The sequence below is a fragment of the Cebus imitator genome, unplaced genomic scaffold (genome assembly GCF_001604975.1).
Source record: "Cebus imitator isolate Cc_AM_T3 unplaced genomic scaffold, Cebus_imitator-1.0 Scaffold38, whole genome shotgun sequence".
NCBI lineage: Eukaryota > Metazoa > Chordata > Mammalia > Primates > Cebidae > Cebus > Cebus imitator.
The window spans coordinates 8880683-8891279 of record NW_016107353.1 but is presented as its reverse complement, the minus strand read 5'-3'; the positions used below and the strand labels follow the sequence as shown (position 1 = coordinate 8891279).

The window sequence follows — 10597 nt, the reverse complement described above, 5'->3', positions numbered from 1 at the left end:
GAGGAAGTTAAGGTGCAGTGAAGGCAAGTCATTTTCCCTAAGGTCACAAGGAAGGTAAGTAGTGACAGCAGAAATACAAATCCAGATTGCCTGGCTCCAGAGGCCGTGCACTAAGCAGTGCCCTGCACCCTCTCCCTGTGACAAAGACCCATCATTCAGACTGTTCTATCATGAACTTTCCTTGTACATCCTTGTTCCAGTTTTCCACCAAGATTATATTATTCTCAATAGATAGATAGGTCTTGTTTTTCTTTTACCATACAAATACTCATCAAACTTTTATAAAAACCTATTCCATCCTACTACCTTTTCTAGCCTGACTTCTACAGTTTTACAGTGGCCTCTAGGTTTTACAGCATTTGCAAGCTCCTGTCCTGGGGATACTGGGGAGGTATACACCCCATAAAGCCAGGGATACACACACAGATCAGCAGCAGACTCCCCCACCCTCCAGTATCCTTTCTTTTTGTTGAGACACAGTCTCACTCTTGTCGCCCAGGCTGGAGTGCAGTGGTGTGATCTCAGCTCACTGCAACCTCCGCCTCCTGGGTTCAAGTGATTATCCTGCCTCAGCCTCCTGAGTAGGTGAGATTATGGGCACCTGCCACCACACCTGGCTAACTTTTTTGTATTTTTATTAGACAAGGTTTCACCCGTCCTCATCAGAATCACTGGATCATGACTGACCCCTAGAGGTGGCTTCTCTGCTTAACTGTCAGCCCATGGGCTGGAATGTGACCCCCAAAGCTGCTGTAGAAGCTTCCACCCATCCTGGACCACACTTGCCATCCGTGGGGGAAAGTCCTGTCCTTTGTCTTGTTAGCCCAGCCANGCCTCCCATGTAGCCGAGATTACAGGCACCTGCCACCACACCTGGCTAACTTTTTTGTATTTTTATTAGAGACAGGGTTTCACCCGTCCTCATCAGAATCACCGGATCATGACTGACCCCTAGAGGTGGCTTCTCGGCTTAACTGTCAACCCATGGGCTGGAAATGGGACCCCCAAAGCTGCTGTAGAAGCTTCCACCCATCCTGGACCACACTTGCCATCCGTGGGGGAAAGTCCTGTCCTTTGTCTTGTTAGCCCAGCCAGCCTCACAGGCATTCAGCAGATTGGAAAGCCTAAGCATGTGCTGTGCTGGGCAGGCCACCTCCGTGCCTTTTTTGGGGGGTGAGCTGGAATGCATTCCAGCCCCTAGCATGCTGCTGTTTATTCCCAGCCCTCATCCCCACCCCGTTACACACTCATAAGTACAAACACAGGCACAGTCACGGACACACATCACCTTGGACAGCACCACTTCCAGCCTCCGCAGGGCGGTCTCCTTAACGGGGAAGTTAATAAAGGCTCAGGGGTCAGGGAGGACCTCTGTTGGAAAGAGGCTCCTAGACCCAGTTCTGTCTCTGACTTGCTGGGGGTCCGTGAGAAAGTTGCTTCCCCTGTTTGGTCCCAGTTTCCCCAGCTGAGAAATGGGGAGTTGGGCCAAATGGTCTAAGGTTTTGGGAACCTCTTAAGTCAGAGCCCATAGCTGCTGGTCAAGATGAGGGAGAAGCCCTCAGGGTCAGCTGACACCTGAGAGGCAGGATAAGCCCAAAGGTGAGCAGCCTGAGCACATCAGGTGGGCCCGGAGCTAGAGCATGAGCCCCACAGCCTGCACAGCAGCCCTGGACTCGGGAGCCCGCCAGTGGGACTTCAGAGATGTGGGGTCCAGCCTCCCCTAATGTTGCAGGGCTGGGAGCTGCAGGTTCTGACCCCACAATTGCTTTAGATATGCCAGATAAGCTGGGGCAAGACACACCCCTCTCTATGAAATGAGCAGTCAGTCCAAATAGATATGCCATGAAGTGTTGTGGAAGAAACCCAGCTATACTCTGAGGATAGACTGGCTTCCAGGTACTCAAGCAGCTGGCCTCTGGGGAGGGGAAACAGGTATGAGAGGCAGGATTCAAAATTTAGGCCCAGCCTCCACAGGAGCTCCCTCTGGAGAGCCCAGGGCAGTCCCGGAAGTGCAGCAGGCAGCAGGTGCACTAGGAGCATGTTTCACAAGCCACCCAATATTGCATCTGCTCAGAGAGGCAGCCAGCTGGAAAGTGGATGCAGTAGGTAAGGTGGCAGCTGCTCCCCACAGCCAGGAGTCCAGCCCGGCACCCACCCAAGTCTGCCTCAGGCCTGCTCAGTTGAGTCATCCATGCTCTGGGCCCTCTGGGCCCACCAACAGAGGAAGGGCTTTGGGGTGACTGGGTGAGCTGGCCCTTGTGGGAGGATGTAATTGACTCCTGAACCTGGACAGCCAGGCAGCCCCTCACCCACATCCCCACCCCTACCTCTCCAGCCCCGATTCCCCAATTCTCCCACCTGCTCCCCTGCCCCGGCACTTGCCTCTGCTCACTCTCATCTCTTTTCCTGCTCCCAGGCTCACCAGCTCACACATCCTTGACTCTCCTCTGAGTCTCCCTCTTTCCAAGCCGAGCCTCTCTACTTGACACAGTCTCCCCTATGGCACCAGAGTACACAAGTTTAAATCCCTGCACCTCACCTTTACTCCCAGGCATGGAAGGGAGATGATATGAAGAGTCAGATGCCACTTGGCAAAAGATCTGGAGTATGCAGAGGGGCAGATCTGAGGCTGTGGAAGCTCTGGGGGTTCCCTGCAGGAGGCTGCATTTAAGCTGGCTCTTGAATTTGGCTCTGAGCTGAGACCTCTCCCTGAAGCTCCAGACCAGGAGCCAGCTGCCAGCTGGACCCCTCCATTTGGTGTCTCAGAGGAAGCTTGCACTCTGGAGGTCTAACCCTGAACCCAGAAAATTCCCCCATCTCAGCCCTGTTTCTCTTAGGGAAATCACCATCTCATACCCAGTTGTCCACCAAACTCACATTTGAGGAAGGGGGCTCCTGCCCTGTCCTACGCTGTGAGTGCTCTGGATGAACAAGTGCCGAGGGGGAAAGAGCTCTGAATGCCAAGCCAAACCATGTGAGGCTTAACTCCAACTTTAGCTCTGAGAGCTGTGGGTAGGGAAGGGCCGTAGTCCAGTTTGCTGTAGAAAGACCAGCCTGAAACTGTATGGTACATGGATGGCAGGGGCAGAGTATGGATGGAGAGGCAAGGAGGGCCAGGCTGGGGAGGTATGGACATGGCAGCCTCTGCAGGCCCAGCTCCTGCATCCCAGTGAGTGGCCTCTGCAGGCCCAACTCGTTCCTCACAGCAGCCTTCCAGGCCCAGTTCTTGGAAGCCTTTTGGCGGGCCCTCCAGGCCCAGCTCATGCTTCTCGTGGCCTCTCCAGGCCAAGGTGCTGCCTCCTGGCTTCCTCTCCGGGCCCAGCTCTTCCTCCTGGATGTGTCTACAGGCCCACCTCCTACCTTGCCTCACAACAACCTCTGTGGACTCAGTCAGCTCCCACCCAGCTCCTGGTGGCCTCTGCAGGCCCGAAAGGTCCTCAAGTCAAGCTCTCCTAGGCCCACCCAGCTCATGCCTCATGATGGCCTCTCCAGGCTCAGCTCCTGCCCTCCAACGGCATCTCCAGGCCCAAAACTTCCTCAAGTCGTCTTCTCTAGGGCCGGCTCCAGCCTCCTCCCAGTGGCCCCAGCAGGCCTATATAGCCCTGGAATTGGCCTCTCCAGGCCCAGCTCCTGCCCTCCCAGAGGCCTCTCCAGGTGCAAAACTTTCTGATGTGGGCCACTCCAGGGCCAGCTCCTGCCTCCCGTCTGGCTTCTCCAGGCTCGGCTTCTGCCTCCCTCATGGCAGCCTCCCCAGGCCCAGCTCTTCTTCCTCGCTGGGTCTATAGGCTCAACTCCTACCTTGCAACAACCACGTTTGTCCCAGTTCCTGCCCAGCTCCCAGCAGCCTCTGTAGACTTTAGCTTTTTTCCAGTCAGGCCTACAAGGTCTTCCTTCAGCCTACCGGCGGACCGGACAGACCCAGCTTCTACCTGACCACATCGTCTTCAGTGCAGCTATTCACTATATGGGCCTTTTCTGGCCTTGTTCCTACCTGTTTTTCAGCCATTTTGGCAGGTCTTATATTTGTCTCACAGTGGCCTCTTCAGACCCATCCTCAGTGTCCTGTCTGCCTCTCAAGATTCAGCTTTTTTTTTCCACAGAGGCCTTTCTTATACCGGCTTGTGCCTCACCATGGCCTCTGAAAGCTTCTCTTCTGCCTCTTAGTGGACACTCCAGGCTCATCTCCTGCCTCAGGGTGGTTTTTTCTGCCCTGCACTTGCCTTACAGTGGCCTCTTCTGGATCCAGCTCTACAGGTCTTTGATCGTCAACATCATCAAAAAGCCCAAAGCTTCCCTGGAATCTCATTTGTTCACTTTTTAGCAGTGTGCCTTGACTAAACACCTGTCTCCACTTTTAACCTGGAGAGTGTATTTTTGACAGATTTGTAGTAGATTCTGCCTGTGTCTTTTTATAATGATGTCTCTTTTATTTAGTGTCTCATGGTTTTTCTTGTTTCCTGGGGGTTCACAGAGGAATGGGCCTCTGCTTGGACTGTTTTTCTTTGCCCTGGATGTGGTAGCTCCTCATTTCATGTCCTCTTTTTTTTTATATTTTTTACAGTTAATTTTTTTTCCTTAGGGTCTTGCTCTGTCACCCAGGCTGGAGTGTCATCAAGTGATCATTGTTCCATTGTAGCCTTGGCCTTTTGGCCTCCACCGATTTTCCCAAGTCAGCATCTTGAGTAGCGTAGACTATGGGCATATGCCACCATCTCTGACTAATTTCTGATTTTGTTTGAGAGGCTGGTTCTCACTCTGTTGCTTAGACTGGTCTTAAATTTTTGGACACAAGCACTACTCTTGCCTGTCCCTCTCAACTTGCTCAGATTACAAGCATGAGCCATCATTGGTGGCCTGCCATTTGCTTGCCATGAAGTATTAAGAATTTACGAGACAGATCCAGGATGGCTGATTAGGAGCAGCTCAGGATTGCAGCTCCCAGCAAAAGCACAGAGGGTGAGTGGACGCCGCATTTTCAGACGGATTTTCATTGTCCACAGACCAGGAGATTCCCAGGTGGAGAAGCCCCACAGGTCGCCACCGTGGCTGTTTTGGCCGGCGCAGTGGGTCTCCGCACAAAATACACGGGTCCAGATGCCATTTTAGCTGGTGATTGGAGCTCCTGGGAGACAGAGTCACCCATTCAACTGATAAAAAGGGGACTGAAACAGGGAGCCAGGCCAGGAGATTCCTGGGCAAAAAAGCGCCACTAATCTCAGCGCAGTTGTTTAGGCCAGCACAGTGGGTCACTGCACAGGAAATCACACCCTTCAACAGGCAAATGGAACACCTGGGAGACAGAGTCACCCATTCAACTGAAATAAAAAAAGGGGTCTGAGGCAGGGAGCCAGGTGATCAGGCTCGGCTGGTCCCACCCCCACAAAAAACAGCAATCTGAAAGGCTCTGGATTGAGAGTTTCACGGCAAGCACAGCTGAACCCAGAACAGTCCAGCTCTGTAGGGTAGGGGCATCCACCATTACTGAGGCAGTCCACCACTACGGAGGTAGTCTGCCACTGCTGAGGCAGCCCGCCATTGCCAAGGCAGCCCACAATTACAGAGAGAGTTCACCATTACAGAGGTGGGTGGCCATTGCAGAGGCAGTTCTAACTATGCCTGCGAGAATTCCAAGCCAGTGGATCTTAGCTTGCTGATCTTTTTGGGGGTGGGAACTGCCAAGACAGATCACTCGGCTCCCTGGCTTCAGCCCCCTTTTTTAGGGGAATGAGCGATTCTGTCTTGCTCCAGGCATCACTGGGGTATGAGGAAAAAACTACTGCAGTTAAAATGGCCACCCAATTTTGTGCTGGAAACCTGGGGTGCTGGTGTTGTAGGCACCGGAGGGAATCTCCTGGTCTGAGGTTTGTGAAGACTCTGAAGACTGTGGGAAAAGCACATTATCTGAGTCAGCATGCCAGAGTGTCGGGAAAAGTCCCTAATGGCTTCCCTTGGCTAGCAGAGGGAATTCTCTGGCCCCTTGCGTTTTCCGATCCTGCTTCGGCTCGCCCTCCTTGGGCTACACCCACTGTCTAGCCAGTCTCAGTGAGATGAGTCTGGTACCTCAATTGGAAATGTAGAGATATGCACCTTCTGTATCGCTCTTGCTGGGAACTGGGGACCCCAGCTGTTCCTATTTGGCCATCTTGGCAGAAATCCCGGTTATTGTTTTTTATAATGAATGGGGGAAAAAGGAATGCTGATATAAGATTGCTAAATTAGATGCAAAACTGGTTAGGTTCTATAGGGCAATAAAACTATAATCTTTAAAGTTATCATTTCTACTGGTCAGGAAAGAGAATTGTCACACTTCATCCATTTTATTTAAGCTAGCCTCTAGCTATAAAATTGTTATGTAGATACGTGAGCTCCAAGCCATAGTGAATACAGTTTCCAACAAAATTACTTTCCCTGGAGAATTAGATGACTGTTAACCTTTTTAAACAGTGCTCTAGCATGACATTAAAAGGTCATGCAGACATCGCTTAACCTTATTTCCAAGTTTTGAATATTCTCCTTAATAGTTGCAATAATGAATAATCTGAACTTTACTCAGAGTTAAAGCTTTTTCCCTTTTTAGCATTAGTCTGGGCATTAGTCTGATCCACTCACCTAGGCCTCCCAAAGTGCTGGGATTACAGGCGTCAGCCACCACGCCCAGCCTGTGCTGCACATTTTAAAGGAAGAAAAGTAATTTATAATTAACCAAATCCTTGTAATAGTTGGTCAGGTGGGTGGCAAATCCCAGCCTATCAATTATAGAGTGCCCCAATCCTAATGAAACAGTTTATGACAGAATGCTTGCATCAGACATTGAATCTGTGGCCTCCAAGAAAATTTTCCAAGCAAATGATTCTATCTACCTCCAATTTACTGTAAAACAAACATATTTGCAATGTAGGAATTACTTAGAACTTTTAGTTCAAGAGTGTACTAAACACAAAACGTTTTTATAGAGTATAGAAGAACTGTAAAAACACAATGCAGTTTATTTTGAGATATGGTTGTTCCTCGGTCTCCATGGAAGTCTGTCTGGTTCCAGGACCTCCGCATATACCACAATTCATGCATACTCAAGTCTCACAGATGGCCTTGTGGAACCAGCTGACAAAAGGTCAGCCCTTAGGTTTCGAATCCCACAAACGCTGTATTGTCAATCCACATATGGTTGAAAGAAATTCACATGTACGTGAACTCTTGAAGTTCAAGCCATGCTGTTCAAGGGTCAACTAATCTTAACTTTATAAAAACCATTAGCAACAGCCATATTCCCTTTTTCCTAGGAAAAAGATCTGATGGCATTTATAAAGTTAAGTATATTTAAACCCTTTATCTGTCAAACATAATTAAAGAATTTGATAAGGTTTAATTATGTCTTAGCTAGATTATTCCTCTTCTACAATTTGAGTAGTTGATTATATGGCAAATAAGGACACCAATCACACCAAAGTGGGTTGATACTATAACACTATTGGGTACCAATGGCTTACGGGAGTCCTCCACTGAGTATGAAAACTTGTATCCTGCCAAGTCTGCCTGAAATCCACCAATCTTTATCAAACTTATTTTAAAGGAATCATCCATTTCGCAAAACATTTCCAAAATTTATACTGCTTTAAATTTGGGAACTTTGTGCACAGTATTAAAAAACCATTTAGGATGATCTTTTAATAAGCTTTGGCTGGGCGCGGTGGCTCAAGCTTGTAATCCCAGCACTTTGGGAGGCCGAGGCGGGTGGATCACGAGGTCAGGAGATCGAGACCATCCTGGTCAACATGGTGAAACCCCGTCTCTACTAAAAATACAAAAAAAACATTAGCTCGGCATGGTGGTGCGTGCCTGTAATCCCAGCTACTGAGGAGGTTGAGGCAGGAGAATTGCCTGAACCCAGGAGGCGGAGGTTGTGGTGAGCCGAGATCGCGCCATTGCACTCCAGCCTGGGTAACAAGAGTGAAACTCCGTCTCAAAAAAAAAAAAAAAAAGCTTTATCACATTAAAACAATGCATTTCTATAAAACTATGTCTTCCAGACTTCCTATATCCAGTTACTAGGTCATACAGATTTTACCTCTGCAATATCTCTTCTATCTGTTCTTTCCTTTTCAACCACCCCAATCACTGTCTTTAGTCCAATCTATAAATTGGCTCTATTAACATTTATCTTCCTCACTAGGCTACAATAGCTTCCTGTAGGGTTTTTTCCTCCAAGTCATTCTGATATTGAATTATATTCCTAGAACAAAGGTTAGAAAATGTCATTTCTGTTTTAAGATGTTCAAATGTTCCCAATGCCTAACAGAGTAAAATCCAAAGCATATATGCTATTTTATAACTATGTTATAACTATTTTATAACTGTTATAAAATTCAAAGCACATATGCTATTTTATAACTATGTTAACATCAAAATTTGAAAGAATCTAAAGAATTGTAACTGAGATTTTACTTGTCTGTATAGTTTTCTCAGAAGTATTTGAAAAGCAGCAAAGAACACCATAAGCTTAGCACCACCATGTTAACTACTATGTTAACCATTCTTTGCCTTATATCTCTTCAAATTCCTTATAAATTTTGTTTCTTATTTAATAAGTACAATATCCTCTAATAGCTAAATCTTATTCTTATATTACTCAAAATTACTAACCTTTCTTTTTTTTCTCCATTTATTTGTTTTCTCTCCCCTCTTCTTAATTTTTTCCTTAGTAGCATCTAAAAGTTTAAAAAGAATTGGAAGTTTCAGCTCTAACATTAAAAGTTATTTGATTGATTACATAATTTGAAGAATTAAAATAATTAAGATACTTTAATCAACTTTATTATGCTTATTGGAAGAATCTTACAAGATACAAATAGCAGATAAAATTGTTTAATATGCCAGGCGTGGTGGTGCACTCCTATAACTCCAGCATTTTGGGAGGCCACCACAGGCAGATCACTTCAGCTCGGGAGTCTGAGACCAGCCTGGGCAACATGGCAAAACCCTGTCTCTACCAAAATACAAAAATAGCTAGGCATGGTAGAGTGCACCTGTAGTCCTGGCTACTCAGCATGCTGAGGTAGGAAGATCACTTGAGCCTAGCAGGTCAAGGCTGCAGTAAGCCAAGATCGTGCCATTGCACTCCAGCCTGGGTGACAGGGTGAGGCATTCTTTCAAAAAGAAAAAAAAGAAAAAAGAAAAAAGTTTAACTATAGTTGTATCCCAGTATAAACATGTGGCATTTAGGAACCCATCCAAGGACGATACTCCCCTAGTTCCCAAAGAATCCAACCACTAGTTAATCTAGGGAGTGTAACATGTTATTAGCAGAAACTATGTGAATGCAACTATTAAGTAGTCTACCGGAAAACATAAAAAAATGAAATAAGTATTTTAATTACAAAATGGAAAAGGAGGACGGCTGCAGTGGCTCATGCCTGTAATCCCAGCACTTTGAGAGGCCGAGGCTTGTGGGTCACTTGAGGTCAGGAGTTTGAGACCAGCCTGGGGAACATCATGAAACCCCGTCTCTACTAAAAATACAAAAATTAGCCAGGCATGGCGGTGGGCGCTTGTAATCTCAGCTACTCAAGAGGCTGAGGCAGGAGAATCACTTGAACATGGGAGGCAGAGGTTGCATTAAGTTCAGATTGTGCCACTGCACTCCAGCTTGGGCAACAGAGTGAGACTCTGTCTCAAAATAAAAAAAAAAAGAAACGAAAATAGAAAAGGAAAATGTTAGTTTGCCATCACATTAACTACTCCATACTACAAAAGACAACCATTTTCCTGACTAGAAGCAAAGTTACCTATGTGATTTTTGTATTATCCAGCTTGGGGTTGTCAGCTTCTTGAATCCTTAGTTGATGTCTTTCATCTGTTTTGGGAAACTTTAGGCATTATTTCTCTTTATATTGCTTCTTCCTCATTTGTTTTTCTTTCCTTCTTGGATTCCAATTACAATGTTAGATCTCATCACTCTGTCTCATATATCTCTCACATTTTCTTCTGTATCTTTCTTTTTTCTCCCTACTGATCTGACTTCCAGTTTACTAATTCTGTCTTTGTGTGTGTGTATCTAATTTACTGAAAAATCTATCTAAATTGTTAATTTCAGATAATGAATTGTTTATTCCAGAATATACCTGATTCTTTTTCACAGTTGACAAATCTCTATTTTCTTAAATATAATAATCATAACTATTTAAACTTCATTACCAGCTAACTCAACATCTGGATTACCTGCAGGGCTGTTATTCTTTTTTTTCTCTTGTTTTTCAGTCATGTAGACATATCTAGTAATTTTTTGTTAAAAGTTATATATGCTGTATTAAAAAATTCTAGAGATTCTAGATGATGTTATCCATCTCTCAAGATTATTTATCCTCCACTGGGCAAACAGAATGATGGATGATGATCTAACCCCAATTGGGGACTATGCAGAGATGGGATCACAGTTCCAATAAGGCTCAACTTACCTTGATTCATTCCTATCCCTCCTAGGTTTTCTACGGAGGGTCTGTGTTACTCGAAGCAGAAGTCAATAAAAGAAATTTATTTAATAGTATAAAACCGCAACTACAAACAGAATAGGAATTAACAGCTCATCTTATTCCTGGAAGTT

General features: G+C 46.2%; 1 pseudogene; it reads left to right on the top strand.

Annotated features, from left to right (window-relative positions):
- Nucleotides 1-1543: 1543 nt before the first annotated feature.
- On the top strand, nt 1544-2671 carry LOC108301964 (annotated as a pseudogene).
- Nucleotides 2672-10597: the final 7926 nt, after the last annotated feature.